Source organism: Aquarana catesbeiana, linkage group LG02 (assembly GCF_042186555.1).
Source record: "Aquarana catesbeiana isolate 2022-GZ linkage group LG02, ASM4218655v1, whole genome shotgun sequence".
NCBI lineage: Eukaryota > Metazoa > Chordata > Amphibia > Anura > Ranidae > Aquarana > Aquarana catesbeiana.
In genome coordinates this window covers 795,639,775-795,658,961 of record NC_133325.1, presented here as the reverse complement: position 1 = coordinate 795,658,961, position 19,187 = coordinate 795,639,775, and the positions used below count along the sequence as shown (strand labels likewise).

At 44.4% G+C, this 19,187-nt stretch overlaps 1 long non-coding RNA gene across 1 annotated transcript in view; it reads right to left on the bottom strand.

Moving 5' to 3' along the window:
* Window positions 1–4,028: 4,028 nt before the first annotated feature.
* Window positions 4,029–19,187, bottom strand: part of LOC141129446 (uncharacterized) — a 19,002-nt gene continuing 3,843 nt past the window's right edge. The window contains exon 2 of the long non-coding RNA XR_012241828.1: window positions 4,029–4,333. This is a non-coding gene — a long non-coding RNA (uncharacterized lncRNA). The remainder of the gene's footprint in view (window positions 4,334–19,187) is intronic.

Below are 19,187 nucleotides of genomic sequence, written 5' to 3'. Positions count from 1 at the left end.
TATCTTGATGGTGCAGGGCAGCCTGGAGCTCTGATAAAGCTGGATGAAAGGGATGCCAATGTTATGGAATCTGTCTTTTAGGCTCCATTCACACTTGTACAACTTTGATGCAACTTTGACCAATAATAGACAACTGTTGCATGCAAAACATTCAGGTGCAACGTTTGAGTGTTAACATTGAAGTCTATGGCCCCCAAGTCATATGAAAATCAGGCCGAAGTTGTGAATGAACTACTCCTGAAGTCGCTTAGATTTGAACGGTACTCTTTGGAAAATATGGGTGTGAATTTGATGTCCAAGGTCGCATGGAAAGTCGTAGAAGTGTGCATTGAGCCCAAACGGAAACCTATTGTGAGAGAAATAAGCAGACCTCCATTACTGATTGGCTGGCTGTTGCTGGGTTTTAATATATTATGAGCCCCTCACCCAGAAAGTACAAATATCAGGAATTCTTCATTCATTGGCTGCATAACTTAAGGTCAGTAACAAACTATTGAAGCCAGAGGATCCACATAACTGAGGCACTGTCAGAGGAAGGTCAGCAATGGCAGCCTATGTATTTTCCTCCTAAGAAGACAATGTCATCTTACCAGCTCAGGGTAAAGTGGACATGCTTGCTGCTCCTAGCTCTGTTGCAGCTGACACTAAAATCCCTGGTGTTGAACCCCAAGGGATCATAGACCTCGAACCCTTGGTTATATGACAGTGGTCGAGCCTAGCGATTGGCTGCCAGCCTCCAGCGTGGTCACAGGGAAATCCATCACCCATATAATTGAAAGCATTGGGTACTGCCATGGAGGAAAGCTCAGCAGTGGTAAGGCCTCATGTACACTGCTGCTAGTAAGCTGATGTTTAGAAGCAGTTGGGCATTTTTTTCAGCTGCCCCTGAACTCTCCTCTGTTTATCTTATCTGTACATGTACACAGGGTCATTTAGTCATTTCTAGGCAGTTGAGTTTAGAAGCTTTTTTTGGAACGCAAAAAAATGGGTTCAAACAGATGTTCAGACACATTTGAAACGCCAAATGCCTGTAACAGCTTGTAAACATTGCTAAATGCGAGAACTCACGTTTAACAGCGTTTCATTTACAGACTTTTTTTCATTAAAAAAAAAAAAATTATTATTATTATTTTTTTTTTTTTACAAATGCTTCTAGATGCAAACGTGGCTAAACGGCCGTTTTTAGATGCTGGTTTTTAGCTGTCAAGTTAAATCGTTCAGGAGAGGTTGAAAAACGTTCCGTGTACATGAAGCCTAGGGTGAGTATCAAAGGGATTGTCACCTTGCCTAGAATAGGTGAGGTGGAGCGTCTCTTTAAAATATGAAGAGTCAGTGAAGCTGTACTCACTACACACATGTATATTATGATCTATCAGGGTAGCATCTTGTCTACTGACTATGGGCCCTGGCATTTGAGGAAGCTGCCCTGTTATATACAGTAATGCAAGATGACATGTTACCACATTTAACAGTCAAGGAAGCCATGATGGTCTCTGCCATCTTGAAACTCTGAGAAGATGGATGTGAAAAGAAAGCTGATTAATGAGATCTGTTGCTGGGGTGGGCACTCCCTGACTAATCAAGGCTTGTCTAGGGGCCTAGCTGTTATCTCGCTGGTTAATTAGTTAGCTGATCATTAGATCACGATTGGATGTACTGATATTACTGTTTTAATGTTTAGGATAATGTGATCAAGCTCTTATCTGATTTTATGTTGCATAAATTTGTGAACGTATAAAAAGAGTTCCAGTTTGCACCTAAGCTAGTGTCGGCTCTTTCTTGAGTGCAATTTTCAGTGTGTGAGATATCTCTACAACTTTGTCACGAAAATTCTCGTAAGACTGAATAAAAAAAAAAATTGGAAGTGTTGTAGTGTATTTATTTTTCAGATGACAACTTTACTGATTAAACAATCGTACAATCTGGTATCATATGATACATTTTTGTGCTTGTCATATCGGATGAACTGTCATGATTGTCTCTTGAAAGCTCTGTACTAACGATCCGATTATCGTACGATCGCTTAGAAAGCGGTATCAGCAGCATTATTCATTCAGAGTTCTGAGAGTGAATGAACTGCAAGTATCATCAGTGTTCATTGATTCTTCCTGTCGGTGTATAACTGCCTGCCCATATGAAGTACAAGCAGATAGATATGCTGACAGTCTACAGGACTGTGGTATTACACCTACGATCTGATTTGTGGGTGCAATACTGTCCAGGCTCCTACAAAAATAATAATATATGCAAAATAGTATATGTAAAAAAAGTGCATTAATAATGAAAAGTATATATATATATATATATATATATATATATATATATATATATATATATATTTTAAAGGTGATCCTATCCTTTACAAATACTGCATTTGGCCATTAGAAATTGCCTAAAAATGTCCCATCATACTTTGCACCACCTTATGGCCAAATGTGTTATTTTCCAGTTTAAACCAATGAAAAAGTAGCACATAAATAGCCTGCAAACATTGGTTTTGCCCTAGTTGCACAGAATGATTGTACATACATGTTCTCTAGCAAACTGCTATACTGTTTTGAAAAAAAAATGTATTACACCCCCTAAGCCTCTGTGTAACCCAAGGCCTCACCTTGACCTCCTATATCTGGCAGGGTAGAATAAGACTTGTACCTCCACAATGGCTGTGGTAATTTTCAGCTGGAGATTTGGATCATCTCATCCATGTATGAAGCTCATTCCTTAAGGATCATGTAAAGCAGTTGAGCTTAACTACATGTAGAGTTGGGCTTGTTCATCTCACAGTTGTGCACTTTGAGGAAGCAACCCTCAGAACCTTTCCCAATCCAACCGAGAGTTTGAATTGGTCAAAACTCAAGTTATGGGTGGCTGTGCAAAGCACCACCTGGCTGAACAGTGACCTCGGTATTCAGGTAGTCTCCGGTGTTGTGGCTGTCAGAATTCAATAGTTGGGGATCTCCTTTTAGTACAGATTGGGAAAACTATTGATTTTCTCTCGTTCAGCCTGTGAAATGAGGAAACTCCCTAATGAAGTTACACTGAGTCTAACCCTTCCCCGTGACCTTTTATTCGTTTTCATTTTAAAATATACCTAAAGCCTTTTATTTTATTTTTTTTAAATCAGTGTGTTCTTCTCTGGTTGACAGAAGACTTTTTTTTTTTTTAAATTGACTTGTCTTATGCCTCTTTTTCATGGGGGGGCCCACTTGCTCAGCAGGGTATCTGTTTACTGATTCCCCCCCATGAGCAGGCAGATGAGTGGTCCATGTTTGCTCATGTGGAACGGACACAGCCTGCTGTCCTCTATAGGTGGTTGGATATAAGCAGACCACCTACCTGTTTACACCCAACTGCTGTCCAATTGATCTGGATCGGATGTAGGCGGTTGTGAACTCCCACCCCCTACTCCATAGAAGAGAGTGAAGAGTCTGATAGGGTCCACCTGAAAAAACAGACCCAATCGGACCTCTAGCATGAAAGGGGCCTAAAGCCCCATACACACTATTCAATTGTCTGCAGATTTTTGTCTTCATATTTACCAAAATCATATAATATGAGGTCAAACCTTAAGCGTTTCAATTTGTATGCAATCAGCCAGGCCCTTGTACTACATGGTTTTGGTAACTCTGAAGACAAAAATCTGCAGAAAATTAATAGTGTGTATGGGGTCTTAGGGACATGTTTGAAAATGTCACGGGTGGGTGGTTATGTAGAGCATTTTCCTTCATCCACCCAAGTGAAAGAAAATAGAATCATGTATGGCCAGCTTTAGATAGTTATTACCAGAACCGATATAAGAGGCACATTTTCCAATGGGACACTTGTTCTGGTGCCAGCTCAATATATCTTTTTTATATTCTCCCATCACTTTCTGATGATGATCACCTGAATATATAATCTCCTCAGTGGGGACAGATGGCAAGAATATCTGAGTGGCGATGTCCTATCTAAATCTAACAAATGTTTGGCTTTAGATACACTTCAAAGTCTGGCTTGACCTATTAGTGGATACAAAAAGTAAAATTAAAAAAAGAAAATGAATATTTATTCTTTTAAAGTAGACAGTAATATTGCACATCCCAGCTGGCATGGTAAATATTTTCCAGGGATGAGGGGACCGGGGTGACTTCTAAAGAGGATCTGTATGTGCTGGGGGCTTCTTTCTCTTGAACCAGAATAGAAGGATCCAATCCCAGCGCCGGCCACAGGCCCATCCTCCGCTCCAGGCATGGAACCGTTCTCACCAGTGGAGGTGGATTCATGGTGGATGGGTTGTACATTTCCAACCTCCATGATACTCAGAGGAAGAGATTTTTTTCTTTTTGCAATTCACCTGTAAATAAAAAAAAATAGAAAAATTACACAACTGCAGATCAGGGGCTTGTGCAGAATATTACTGTAAACCCCCCCCGGGGGGCACTGGGTCATTTACAGTCCTATGACTATGGTTTTCACATCATCATCTTTTTGAGCGATTTTGGAGGCTGTCACAAGTACAGTTCTCCCTATAGTGATGAATAGGGCTGCAGTGTGCATGCGCAGGATGAAGAGGTCATGGCGGGGACACTTTAAGAAAGGCTAAGTGGCTCCAGGCATTCAATTCCAGGCCCTCTCCTGCAGTACTGCTTTTCCACCACTAGACATCAGTCTTCTTGTTGCTGTCAGTCAACCCACTTCCTGTGAGCCTGGGCTGTCATGATGAAGATATTTGCCAGCACACCATGGAACGACATAGATAGCGTCCAAACGTGTAATTTATTGCATGATCACAATGCAAGGAGAGTGCAACATTTCAGAGTCACGCAGGACCCCTTCGTCAGGCATGTGACACACCTGTCACATGTCTGACGAAAGGGTCCTGCGTGATTCTGAAATGTTGCACTCTCGTGTTGTGATCATGCAATAAATTACACATTTGGACGCTATCTATGTCGTTCCATGGTGTGCTGGCAAATATCTTCATTGTGACTTTAACCAGTATCCAGCTGGTTGTTGCTGCAGCACCCATATTCATGAGCTCATCCAGGAATGTGTGCGATGGGAATATGAAGTATTACTTGGGCTGTCATGGACACACCCCCTGGGAGGGACTTCAGAAGGACAGCCTGTGCTCACCAAGCTACCGCACTAAATGCCACTCATTACAGTCCTTTCATTAGATGTAGGAGTAAGGAGACCACCAGGGCCGGACTTATCATTGGGCTTGACTGGGCTCAAGCCCATGGGCCTCACCTAATAGGGGGCCCCGTGGGCAGGGCCAGATCCACGGCAAACTCCCGCCTGCTAGCTAGCCCGTTTCGCCGGCACCGCTGCTTATTATTTAACGGGGACCGATCAGGCTTGTGTACTCTCACTTCCTGGTAGCGGTGGAACGCAAGATAGGGCCTCCCATGTCTTGCATCATTTCCAGCTGATTACATCACGTCCGCCCTATCTTGCGTTCCACCGCTACCAGGAAGTGAGAGTACACAAGCCTGATCAGTTCCCGTGAAATAAGCAGCGGTGCCAACAAAACGGGCTTGCTAGCAGGCGGGAGTTTGCCGCCCCCTGAATGATAGAAATCATGGGGCCGCCGTACATCCTACCTGATGGGCCCCTTCGACCTGGTGGCAGGCGACATGACAAGTGACACCCTTCATCCGCTAGCAAGCGACACCCTGCATCCGCTGGCAAGTGACACCCTGCATCCACTGACAAGTGACGTGGCAAGTGACACCCTGCATCCACTGGCAAGTGACACCTGCATCCACTGACAAGTGACGTGGCAAGTGACACCCTGCATCCACTGACAAGTGACGTGACAAGTGACACCCTGCATCCGCTGGAAAATGACACCCTGCATCCGCTGGCAAATGACACCCTGCATCCGCTGGCAACTGACAAGTGACGTGGCAAGTGACACCCTGCATCTGCTGGCAAGTGACACCCTGCATCTGCTGACAAGTGACGTGGCAAGTGACACCCTGCATCCGCTGACAAGTGACACCCTGCATCTGCTGGCAGGTGACACCCTGCATCCGCTGACAAGTAACAGTCCGCAATGTGTGGCAAGTGACAATTCACATCTGAAGGCAGGTGACGTTGGCAAGTGACACGCTCAGGCTCCGACTGATTCTGCTTATGGTGAGTTGAACTATTTTATTTTATATAACAATGTAATAATAGAAATATTGCACTTCAATCATTTTTTTTGCGATACGGCACTGCGTCGATTTACCTGACAATTGCGCAGTTGTGTGATGCTGTACCCAAACACTCGGCTGAGAGCCACTGAGATACACAGGACTCTGTATCTCAGCAGCGCCATTTTTAAACTTCAAGGCTGCAAATGACAAGGCTGCAAATGACAAGGCTACACTGACAAGGCTGCAATGACACTGGACAAGGCTACAGATGGACGCTGTGCAAGGCTACATTGATGGGCATTTAAATGTAAGTTTTTTCCTTAAACTTCCTTCCTAAACTTGGGGTGCGTGTTATACGCCGGCGCGTGTTATACACCAATAAATATGGTAATGTATAGAAGGTGGGGCCCAAAAACGACTCAAGCCCAGGGGCCCCCACCACACTAAGTCCTGCCCTGGAGACCACCTACCACTGCTGCCAGAGAAGAGGAAAAAGACCTGTGATATCAACGCACTGGCCAGAAGACCTCTGGGTGTGGGTGTTTATATATCTCGGAACACCCAATAAGAGGATAGCATGCGACCAGTCTAAACTACGTGGCATGTTCACCAATGCCAGGAGCCTGACGGACAAGATGGGTGAACTAGAGATACATGAAAGGCAAAAACAGAACTTTCCATAGCTCAATGAAATGCAAATTATGTGGCGCTACTTAAGCCTAACTGTGAAAATCTGAATATGCAATAAGTGAAATAAATAAAAATGTACTATTCCATAAATTACCGAAAAATGAAATAAATCATCCAATCACAAATGAAGTAAATACATATAAAGTGGAGTGCGATTCCACCAAAATACATAAGTAACGTGCAAAAAAAAAAATGAGCCCGTGGCTCACAAATAAATGTAAAAGGAAATAAAAATGCAATTGTGCATAAATAGCATAAATAAATAAATAAATAACCTAAACCTAAAATAATTGTCCAATCCAATCACAAATGAAGTAAATTCATATATAGTGAAGTACGATTCCACCAAAATACATAAATGATGTGCAAATGTTCATAAGAGCCCATGGCTCACAAATAAATATAAAAAGAAATAAAAGTGCAATCATGCATAAATAGCATAGATGAATAAATCATACAATATAATGAAAATCTCATATGGTGTGAAGTGCAATTCCACCAAAAACGGAAAATTGTATACTCACCTTTCCATAATTTTCCTTTCCTGATGGCAGCACACACACTGGGTTGTGACTCTGCCCCCACAACCTGATAGGACTGATTAGCTATAAGTTTTGAAGAGGAGCCCCTCGCTGCATTCTCAGTATCTATCACCTTAGATGGGAGGGAATCTGTGTGCTGCCATGAGATGCGTCAGGAAAGGAAAATTACGGAAAGGTGAGTATACAATTTTCTGTTTTCCTGACGCATCATGGCAGCACACACACTGGGAAATAACTCGCTACATGGGTGGGTGCTTTGCAAGAAGACTTTATTTTATTCACATTATATGGAAGAATTTGCTTTAATGATCGATCTCCCGAATTCAACAGTCGTTAAACGAGCCGGGTCTATTTTGTAGTGAGACATGAACGTGGTTCTAGAAGCCCATGTTGCTGCTTTGCAGATCGTTTCTGGAGACACTCTACAGTACGCTGCCCAAGAGGTCGCCACTGCCCTGGTCGAATGAACCTTTAGGTCGTTGGGTATTGGAAGAAACTGGATTGCATATGCTTTTTTAATGATCTTAATTAGCCAAGAGGCTATTGTCCTGGAAGAAGCTGCCTGGGCTTTTCTAGGGCCATATGGTATGACTAGCAAGTTTTCTGTTTTCCTGAATGGTTTTGTGGCCTCCAGATATGAAAAAAATTAGTGATTCAATATCTAGTGGATGTGGCATCCCTTGTTTAGTGAGAAAAACTGGTAAACTGATCTCCGGATTGAAGTGGAAAGCAGATGCCACTTTTGGTATGAATTGTTCAGATGGTGTTAATACAACTCTATCAGGATAGAACCGCAAATGAGGCTCTTTTATTGAAAGTGCTTGCAGCTCGGACACTCTTTTTGCAGAAGTTATTGCTACTAAGAAGGTTAATTTGAGGGTTAGATCCAATACGGACACTGATTCCGGAGGAAAAAACAGTTCTTTCGATAAGGCTTCCAGAACTATTGTTAAATCCCAGGTCGGGAAGGTTGGCTTTCTAGGTGGTCTTAGTTTCAAGCATGCTCTTTGGAATTGGATTATAAGAGGATTGAAGGCCCATTTGATTCCCATCATGGCCGATAAGGCAGATATTTGAACCTTTAGGGTGCTTGAACTTAGCCCCTTCTCCAGGCCTAATTGTAAAAATTCAAGAACTTGTGACACTGTAGGAGAAAGTGGGTCCCAGGACTGTTCTTGTGCCAACGTATTGAATCTTTCCCAAATTCTGTTATATGTGCTGTTTGTAGACTTCTTCCTTGCCTGTTGTAGAGTGGCCACCACCCTTAGTGAGCAACCCTGATCTAGAAGCCTCTCCCTTTCAACTTCCAAGCCATTAGGTGTAACTTTTCCGGTGCTGGATGTAGGAACTGGCCCTGTGAGAGTAGGTCCAGGGTTACCGGAAAGAGTAATGGGTTCTCTGTACTCAGTTGTAGGATGGTTGTGAACCATGGCCTCCTCGGCCAAAACGGTATTACCGCAATCACCGTGGATGTTGAGTTCCTCAGCCTGGCTAGGAACCTGGCTATTAAGGGGATTGGAGGGAATATGTAACCTAAACAGAAACTCCACTGGTGATGGAGGCAGTTGACCCCCAGTGCTGTTGGATAGGCAACTCTCACCAAGAACTTGGCACACTTGTTGTTCATTGGAGTTGCTGCCAAATCGATATAGGGAATTCCCCATTTGCGTGTTAGAAGGGAAAAGGCTTGTTGACTTAGTGACCATTCGTTGTTCGAGATGAACATTCGGCTTAGATCGTCTGCTAGTTGGTTCTGCCCTGCCAGGACATACACTGCTTTCAGGTCTTCCAAATGGATCTGAGCCCAGTCGAGGATAGGACGTACCTCCCGCATGAGAGCACTGCTCTAGGTGCCCCCTTGCCTGTGGATGTAGTTCTGCCACCGTATTGTCCATACTAATACACTCTTTCCTGTTAGAGATGGCCTGAATGCTAGGAGAGCCTGAAAAGGGGCCCTGAGTTCTAGAATGTTTGATACCACGCCCAGAGGGTGGAAAAACCATCGGCCTTGTGCCGCTTGATCCTGGTAATGTGCTCCCCAACCTTGTAGGCTGGCGTCCAACGTGACTATTTCCGGCTGAGGGGGCACAATATGTCGATGGCGCTTTAAATTGCTGGTTCGCGTCCACCACCATGCAGACTGTTTCACTGATTGGTTGATGAAAATTCGTTGACTCATTGATGTTCCATTCCATTGTTTCAGGAATGATATCTAGAATGTCCTTGTATGCCACTGGGACCACCGGACCATTGGAAAGGTGGCAGACATGGACTCCAGTATGCTGAGACATGTTCTGGCAGATAGGTGTGTTGCTTCCATTAGTTTTTTTATTTTCTGGACCAAATGTCCCATTTTTTCCTGAGGGAGCCTCACCGTGTTGGCATTGGTGACGAGTTCTGCTCCCAAAAAGATAATTGATTGGGTTGGTTCCAGACTGCTTTTTTTTCCAATTTATCATCCATCCGAATTGATGTAATGTGGATATTAGTATTTCCCGATGTTGGAGAAGTAACTGTTGGCCAAGAGTAAGATATCGTCGAGATAGTGGTGGACTCTTAATTCTTTCTCTCTCAGGTATGCTATGATTGGAAGCAGGATTTTTGTGAATGTTCTGGGTGCTGTGGATATCCCAAACGGGAGACTCCAAAATTGAAAATGTCGTTGCCCGATTGCAAACCGAAGGTATTTTTTGAAACTTGTGTGTATAGGAATGTGGAGATAGGCGTCGCATAAATCTATTGATAGCATCCAGTCTCCTATATTTATTGCCAGTAGGATAAATTGGAGACTCTCCATTTTGAAGGACTCTACTAGTATCATTCTGTTGAGGATCTTTAGGTCTAGAACCAGACGCAGGTCCCCTGTCTTTTTCTTGACAAGAAAAAGGGGAGAGTAAAAACCTTTGCCTTTCTGATGTTGAGGAACTTCTGTAATTGCATGTTTCTGCAGTTACTCTAATACATATTTGATTATAAGTTTTTGCTTTGGAAGAGATGATGGTAGTCGGGTGTTTAGGAAGTGATCTCTGGGGGTTCTGTATTTGAAACTCCATTTGTGGCTCTCTCGGACTCTGGATATTATCCTCGGATCTTTTATATGTTCTACCCACACCTGTGTAAACAGGCTGAGCCTGGCTCCCACTAACACAGGCTGGGCAGACGTGCCATCAAAACGACTTCTGCTGATCCCCTGTAATAGGAACTTTGGGCTTCTGTGTCCTCAAGAAGGATGATTGGGTATTACACCAATTTCATTTAAACTCCTTGCCTGGTCTATATGATCTGGCTTCTCGGTAACGTTCGGGAAGATCGCGTCTAAAGGGGGGAACTTTCTGTTGTTTTGGTCTTCGGTCAGATGGAATAAGACCCGATTTTCCCCCTGTGACCTTTGAGATGGTGAGGTCTAACTTAGCACCGAACAGGTCAGTTCCGTCATATGGGATCCTACACCAGTTTGATTTGGAAGCCGTATCTGCTACTCACGGCTTTAACCATAAGGCTCTCCTGGACATGACCGAAGACAACATCGCCCTTGCTGCCGATCTTATTATATCTACTGATGCCTCGGCTACGAAGTCCCCTGCTAGGCTGAGTTCCTGTAAGGCAGATACGATTCTCTCTTGATCAGCTGCTTCTGCCAGTAGTTTTTCAATATTAGAGGTCCAGCTACTAATTGCTCTGCCGACTGCTGCTAATGTGATTGCTGGTCTGCATACTCCTCCTGCTGCTGAATAGGCTTTTTTGAGATCGAGGTCAATTTTCCGGTCCAAGACATCCCTGAAAGTCACTACATCTTCTATTGGCAATGTCACATGTCTGGCGAGCATAGGTGTGCGCAGCCTATTGCATTAGGGTGTGCACCCTTAAGCTCAAACACACATGCGTGTGCGGGTGTCTACATATAAATATGACCCCAGCACAGTGAAAGAGAAGAGCATAAACACTTCTCTTGTGGCAGAGCCGGTAAGAGGGAGATCTTTCCCCTGTTTCTGCTGCTACACATAGCGATAACACTAATGTGCATGGGGTGATTAGGGTGTGCCTGGGCACACCCGGCACACCCTGTGCGCATGCCTATGCTGGCGAGACGCATTAATGATGCGTCTACTACAGGTGCTGTGATAAGTGGGTTTACGGCTGGTTCCCTTAGAGGATATAGCTTTGCTATCCTATTGTTTAGGCTGGACTTCTTGTCAGGTTTTTGCCACTCGTCTTTAATTAACTCCTCGAGTTCATCGATAAACAGAAACGTTTCTGGATCCTTTTTAGGTTAGGGAAATATTTTCTGAGCTTGCGGGGCGATTCCTTTTGTTCTTCCCAACCAATTGCCTTTTTTACTGACTTCGCAAAGGGATCTATTAAAGCAAAATCAAAACCAACTGACACTGGCGAATATTCTTCTACTGATGAGTCGTCTGATTCTCGCAGTATGCAGGTGATTGTTGCTGATGTGCTTTGCACTGATCTAACTGGTTCTGTGGCTGATACCTGTTCTGATTATGTTTGATACTTCCAATGCATCCGATTCCCTATCCCTGGTGGCTTCTTCAGCACATGTTTGGCAAGCCAACTTGTTAGGAAGGGCTTGTGTCCCACTAATCCAGCAGGCATTGGCTGCAGGTGGGTTATGGTGGGCGGGTTGTGTTTGGTGGGAGGATGATGTTTTACTGTGATGGTGGGAGGAAGTCCTTGACCTGCTTCTTCTAGAGTGTGAATGTCTTGAAGGGGATCTCTCTTTCCGTTTGGATTGAGATGATTTTGACGACCTGCCAGGGCTATCAGGATAAAGTGATATTAGTGGCATTGCTCTCTTTTACTCCTCTTCACTACTTACCAAACATGATGCCTCTTACCTTACTGGCTGTAGATGGTCTGCTGGGGAAGCGGCCTCCATGAGTAAAAGACAGAGTGTATCTGTGAAGGAAGGGGTTAACCCCGTAAAGCTCAGTACAGTGTTTTTAGTATGCATTAGCCTCTACATACAAACAGCCATGAAAAGTGAGAAAAAAGAAAGTCTTACCGGGTCAGCAGGTAGTTAGTAAGCAGTGACAGCAATAGGAGATGTGGAAAGAAGCAGAGTGCGAGCGTCCTGGTTGCAGAGCAATAGCCTGTGCAGTCATACAGCATAACATAGTTTTTTAAATAGACCGCCGTCGCGCCGGAAGTGAAACGCGCACCGCGCATGCGCTGTAATGGTCCGCGGCACCATCTTAGATACTGGCGAAGGGAGATGGATGCCTGCATCACTTCCGGTCACGCCGATCACAGCCGCCATCTTGAGAAGGTCAAAGCGGCTGGAGGACTAAAGACTCAGCAGAGGAAAAAGATAAGAAAATGAGGTAAAATAAAAATGAAAAGTGAACATTTAAAAAGTGAAAAATGGAAGGCCACTGCATGATAATGTAAGCCTGTTTAAGGCTTGTAAAAAGGATGATGAAACTCCCCTGAGACCATCAAAGTTGGGTCCCTGCATAAAGCTCATTTAGAGACTGTACAGTCAGGGCTTCCAACTAGGAGAGGCTGAACCTAGCTGGGGCGAAGCGGTAAGAGGTCCCTGCTATTTCCTGGTCAGTCCTAACAGGTGAGGAAAAAAAAAAAAGGAGAATGCAGAGAGGGGCTCCTCTTCAAAACTTATAGCTAATCAGTCCTATCAGGTTGTGGGGGCGGAGTCACAACCCAGTGTGTGTGCTGCCATGATGCATCAGGAAATACATATACAATGTGCAAAGAAAATCTGAGTGTAATAAATGTCCAAATAATTAATGATAAAAGTGGGGGAAGATGGTAGTTGCGCTGTGATGAAGGGGGGGAGCTACAAAGATGACTAAAGTGGCAAAGTGAACTAAAAAAGAAACGGGCCAATCCATGAATGGATCCTACATGCTAAAAGAACATGGTAAGGATGCAGTGCAGTGCAGTGCAACGTAGCTGATCAACATGACTATAATGTTACAGGCAGACAAAGCCTAATATATAAAGGTAATTGTGAAACAGTGACTGCTTGAATATAGCAAAGCAAAACTGCATATACTAAACACAAATAGGATAAATAATGACACAATGCAAAAAAAATATATAATGCAAGAAAAATACATGTGGGCTAGTGCCCCATTAGCAAAAACGTGCCAAATCCTGGTGGACTACAAGTGAGAAATCCCTAGGACAAACATGAATAATAGTTCTATCATCCAGTCCAAAAACAAAAACTGGTGATGAGAAACACAAAACAAGTCCAATCGTGAAGGGAAGGGGGATCTTCAGTGAGGACACCTCTGTGTTTGCAAGCTGCTTACCTTACAGCTGTAAGGTGTACAGCCTGTGTTGCAAATGACCCGCAGGTGTAGACGTTCCGTGTATAAGGTAGTGACAATGATGAACATGCCAAGCGAAATATAAAAAATAAAAAATATACAGCATGTAAAATAACTCTGCGATGACCACAGTGGAGGGGGGGGCAAGACACACACAGGGGGAGGTTGCACTCACTTTCATGAAGTGAGTGTGGGCATCAATCCATGAGCGCTGAGCTCGTATGCCTCCAGGGGTATCACCAATCTGGAATCTGTCCCCGTGCCTGGAAACTGGAATTTGTCCTCGTGCCTCTCTCCTCAGTGTTCGTCAGGTAGAGTAGTGATGTACAGTGTGAGGGGGAAAGAGACGCACATAGCGTGATCCCATATAAAAGGTATATTTATTTGAAAAACAAGTCCAAAAACAAGTCCAATCAACTTACATTTAAAACAATGCTGCAGCGTGTAGTAACTACGAGCGCCGAGCTCATCTCCTGTTGTTTGTCTGTGGCAGCGTCCCGTGCTCCAATCCTAATGCATATCGTCACGTCACGTGACTTCTTCAGAGGTGTAAGGAAGGTGCAAGTGCAGTTAGCAAAAGAAGTGATGAGAAGTGTCTTAGGGTAGATGCGTGCTTCCAATCAGGCTCCGGAGTGTGACACCTATTTCCCCCAGCCTCTCACCTGTAGTAGCGGCCCCCAATGGGCCAAATCGAGCGTCAACCAACAAGCGGTGGAGATACTCACAAGGAAAGCAGCTTCCGGTGGTGGTCACATCGCTTGGGGAAATCCGATATCCATCCAGCAATTGCACTCTCCCGTATTCAATAGATGTCAGCGGGGGGGGTAATAAGAGAGAAGAGATGGCTCCATAGTGTAGTGGTTAAAAGTTTAATTGAAAACACAAGTAGTAACATACATCAAAGAAGGGATACAGCAGCAGTGAAAACGAAAGCTTCCGGGTTCGGCTGTACCCGGAAGCAGCGGCACCTGGCTCCTCGATGGCGTGTTGCATCACAACACAAGTGACCCTTTGAGAAAGTCACATGTGTTTTGACACAACGCACCAGGGAGGAGCCAGGTGCCGCTGCTTCGGGGTACGGCCGAACCCGGAAGCTTTCGTTTTCACTGCTGCTGTATCGCTTCTATGATGCAAGTTACTATTTGTGTTTTCAATTAAACTTTTAACCACTACACTATGGAGCCATCTCTTCTCTCTTATTACCCCCCGCTGACATCTATTGAATACGGGAGAGTGCAATTGCTGGATGGATATCGGATTTCCCCAAGCAATGTGACCACCACCAGAAGCTGCTTTCCTTGTGGGTATCTCCACCGCTTGTTGGTTGACGCTCGATTTGGCCCATTGGGGGCCGCTACTACAGGTGAGAGGCTGGGGGAAACAGGTGTCGCACTCCGGAGCCTGATGGGAAGCACACATCTACCTTAAGACACTTCTCACCACTTCTATTGCTAACTGCACTTGCACCTTCCTGTATGATCAGAAGATTTGACCTTGCTGATATCGGGTGCCACATTGCATGATGTTGGGACTACACTTATCATTAATTATTTGGACATTTATTACACTCAGATTTTCTTTGCACATTGTATATGTATTTTGGTGGAATTGCACTTCACTCCATATGAGATTTTCATTATATTGTATGATTTATTCATCTATGCTATTTATGCATGATTGCACTTTTATTTCTTTTTATATTTATTTGTGAGCCACGGGCTCTTATGAACTTTTGCACATCATTTATGTATTTTGGTGGAATCGTACTTCACTATATATGAATTAACTTCATTTGTGATTGGATTGGACAATTATTTTAGGTTTAGGTTATTTATTTATTTATGCTATTTATGCACGATTGCATTTTTATTTCCTTTACATTTATTTGTGAGCCACGGGCTCATGTGTTTTTTTGCACATTACTTATGTATTTTGGTGGAATCGCAGTCCACTTTATATGTATTTACTTCATTTGTGATTGGATGATTTATTTCATTCTTCGGTTATTTATGCAATAGTACATTTTTATTTATTTCACTTATTGCATATTCAGATTTTCATAGTTAGGGTTAAGTAGCGCCACATAATTTGCGTTTCATTGTGGTTTGGTTTCGTGAGTACACTGTTATATGTTGGCAGTAGGGTGACCACATTTCCAAACTGCCATTCATTGATACCCCCCCCCCGCGCCGCCCAAAAAGGATGGTTTTTGATACATTTTTTGCCAATTTTTGCGAAAAAAAGCAAACAGTGGTAACCAGTTTAGACAGGTGGTATGCAATGTGCACCTGCCTTAACTAAGCCACTTAGTGACAACGGCGTACTTTGTACATCACTTACTCTCTTACTCTGGGGGGACACGGAGTAAGAACGGGGAGGGGGACACGGAGTAAGAACGGGGAGGGGGACACGGAGAAAGAATGGAGGGGGACACAGAGTAAGAACGGAGGGGGACAGCAGCAGAATGGAGGGGGACATGGAGGAAAGATGGAGGGGGAGAGCAGCAGAACTGAGGGGGAGTGGGGGGGACAGCAGCAGAACTGAGAGGGAGTGGGGGACAGCAGCAGATTTGAGGGGGATTGGGGGAGACAGCAGCAGATCTGAGGGGGGTGGGGGACAGCAGCAGAACTGAGAGGGAGTGTGGCTGTGTGGGGAACAGCAGCAGAACTGAGGGGGGTGGGGGTCTGGGGACAGCAGCAGATTTGAGAGGGAGTGTGCATTGCTCAGTGCTGTAACTAGGTAGTGTGGAAGTTACACTAACCTGAAGTACTCTGTCGGGCGGACCTCGTGGGTGGGAGGGAGCCGGAGGGAGGACTCGGACGAGGCGGCTCAGTCAGGAGGACGACTCACTCTCAGGACGGGCAGCTCGGAGTCAGCCCGGGTTGCGCTTGCTGGCTGGCAATGTGCGGCTGCTGGAGTAGCTGTAGTCGGCTGGGCGGCTCCAGGTCCGGGACTGGTCACTGGCAGGCACCACCACTGACTGGGGCTGGCACAGGGCAGGCTAGTAAGTGTGGACTCACTGGCAGGTTGGTGGCTGCTCTCTCTCTCAGAGGCGTGCTGCTCAGCCATAGCGTGTAGAGTGAGTCTAGACTAGAGTGCGCCGTGCCGTGCAGGTGCCCACTGCACTGACTCCCACGTGACTGATGGTGCCAGCTGACGTCACTGGTTGCTAGACGTGGGGCAGGCGGCCCTAGCCTAGCAACCAGTTAAGCACTTTAGCTGCGCATCTGTGTGTGTTACTTGTGTATACTGTGATAAGGGTGGCAGACTCGGAGATGGAGTTGGGCTGGTGCCAGCCGGCGGTGTGTTTTTTTTTCATTCCAGGACACTGTATTGTCCCGGAATGAAGGTACCCGGGACATGGGACAAAAATCTCAAATAAGGGACAATCCCGGGCAATCCGGGACACGTGGCCACCCTAGTTGGCAGCTTCTTATCAGCCTATTGGTCATTGCTGGTTTACGCATTAGTTCATTCTATTTTAATTCCATAGCTCAACTCACCAAGCAGTCTGCCAAGTTGGCAGACTGCTTGGTGAGTTGAGCTATGTAACGTTCTGTTTTTGTCTTTCATGTGATTGCCCTTCCATGTGCTCCTTGCTGTGAAGGCCAGTTATAGGTGGGGGCCATTTGTTTGTTATTGAACTAGAGATACTGTTGTATGAGGAGGATTTGCATTTTGTTGGCATTTAAGAGACCTGGTTCAACAGCTCTCATGATTGGCTTGGCTGGCAACCATTCAAGGGTATACCCTTTATCGCAGGGATAGAGAGGGTAAAAAAGGGGGAGGGGTATGCCTTTATATCAAGAATAATGTACAAGTGAATGTGAGAGATGACATCACTAAGGGAGCTAGGGAGGAGGTGGAATCCTTATGGGTAGAGCTCCAAAGGGATGAAGCTAAGGGGAAAATAATACTGGGAGTATGCTATAGGCCCCCTAACCTGAGGGAGGAAGGGGAGACAGATCTCCTATCATAACTTGGAAGAATGGGAAGTGTTATCATAATGGGGGATTTTAATTATCCAGACATAGACTGGGCAGAGGGAACCGTGCATTCATCTAAGGCTCGCCAGTTCCTAAATGTCTTGCAGGACAATTTTATGGGTCAGATGGTAGATGCACCAACTAGAAATAAAACATTACTGGATCTACTGATTACCAACAATACAGACCTGATCACAGATGTGGAAATACGGGGCAATTTAGGTAACAGCGATCACAGGTCAATTGGCTTCAGTATAAATCACACAAATAGAAAACATAAAAAGGGAACACAAAGACACTGAATTTCAAAAGAGCCAACTTCCGTAAACTACGATCCTTGTTAGAAGGAATAAATTGGGATAAAATCTTAGGAACAAAGAACACGGAGGAGAGATGGGTTTGCTTTAAGAGCATATTAAATAAGGGCATTAGCCAATGCATCCCATTTGGTAATACATTTAAAAGAGCAAACAAAAGTCCTGGATGGCTTAACTCCAATGTAAAAATGCATATAAAAGCAAAGGAGAAGGCCTTCAAAAATACAATGTTGAGGGATCATCATCAGCATTCAGACTTTATAAATAATACAACAAGAAATGTAAGGGTACAATTAGGGTGGCTAAGATAGAACGTGAAAGACACATAGCGGAGGAGAGCAAAAAAAAGATCCCAAGAAATTCTTTAAGTATGTAAACACTAAAAAAGAGGGAACAGACCATATTGGCCCCATAAAGAATGAGGAAGGACATCTGGTTACAAAGGATGGGGAGATGGCGAAGGTATTGAATTTATTCTTCTCCTCAGTCTTCACAAGGGAATCGGGGGGCTTCAGTAACCAAAACTGCTGTGTTTATCCTCATGACACATCGCAGGAAGCACCTCCATGATTAACAGAGGACAGAATTAAAATTAGACTTGGGAAACTTAACATTAATAAATCACTGGGGCTAGATGGCTTGCACCCGAGGGTACTTATGGAACTCAGTCAAGTAATTGCCAGACCATTGTTCCTAATTTTTACTTACAGTCTACTGACTGGAATGGTACCAGCTGATTGGAGAAAAGCCAATGTAGCACAAATATTTAAAAAGGGCCCAAAATACATCCCTGGGAATTACAGACCAGTTAGCCTAACATCAATAGTATGCTAGCTCTTGGAGGGGATGATAAGTGACTATATACAAGATTTTAGTAATGAGAACGGTATCATTAGTAGTAATCAGCATGGATTCGTGAAGAATCGTTCTTGCCAAACCAATCTATTAACCTTATTTGAGGAGGTGAGTTGCCATCTAGATAAAGGAAGGCCCATAGACATGGTGTATCTGGATTTTGCAAAAGCATTTGACACAGTTCCCCATAAACGTTTACTGTACAAAATAAGGTCTGTTGGCATGGACCATAGGGTGAGTACATGGATTGAAAACTGGCTACAGGGGCGAGTTCAGAGGGTTGTGATAAATGGGGAATACTCGGAATGGTCAGGGGTGGGTAGTGGGGTCCCCGAGGGTTCTGTGCTGGTACCAATCCTAT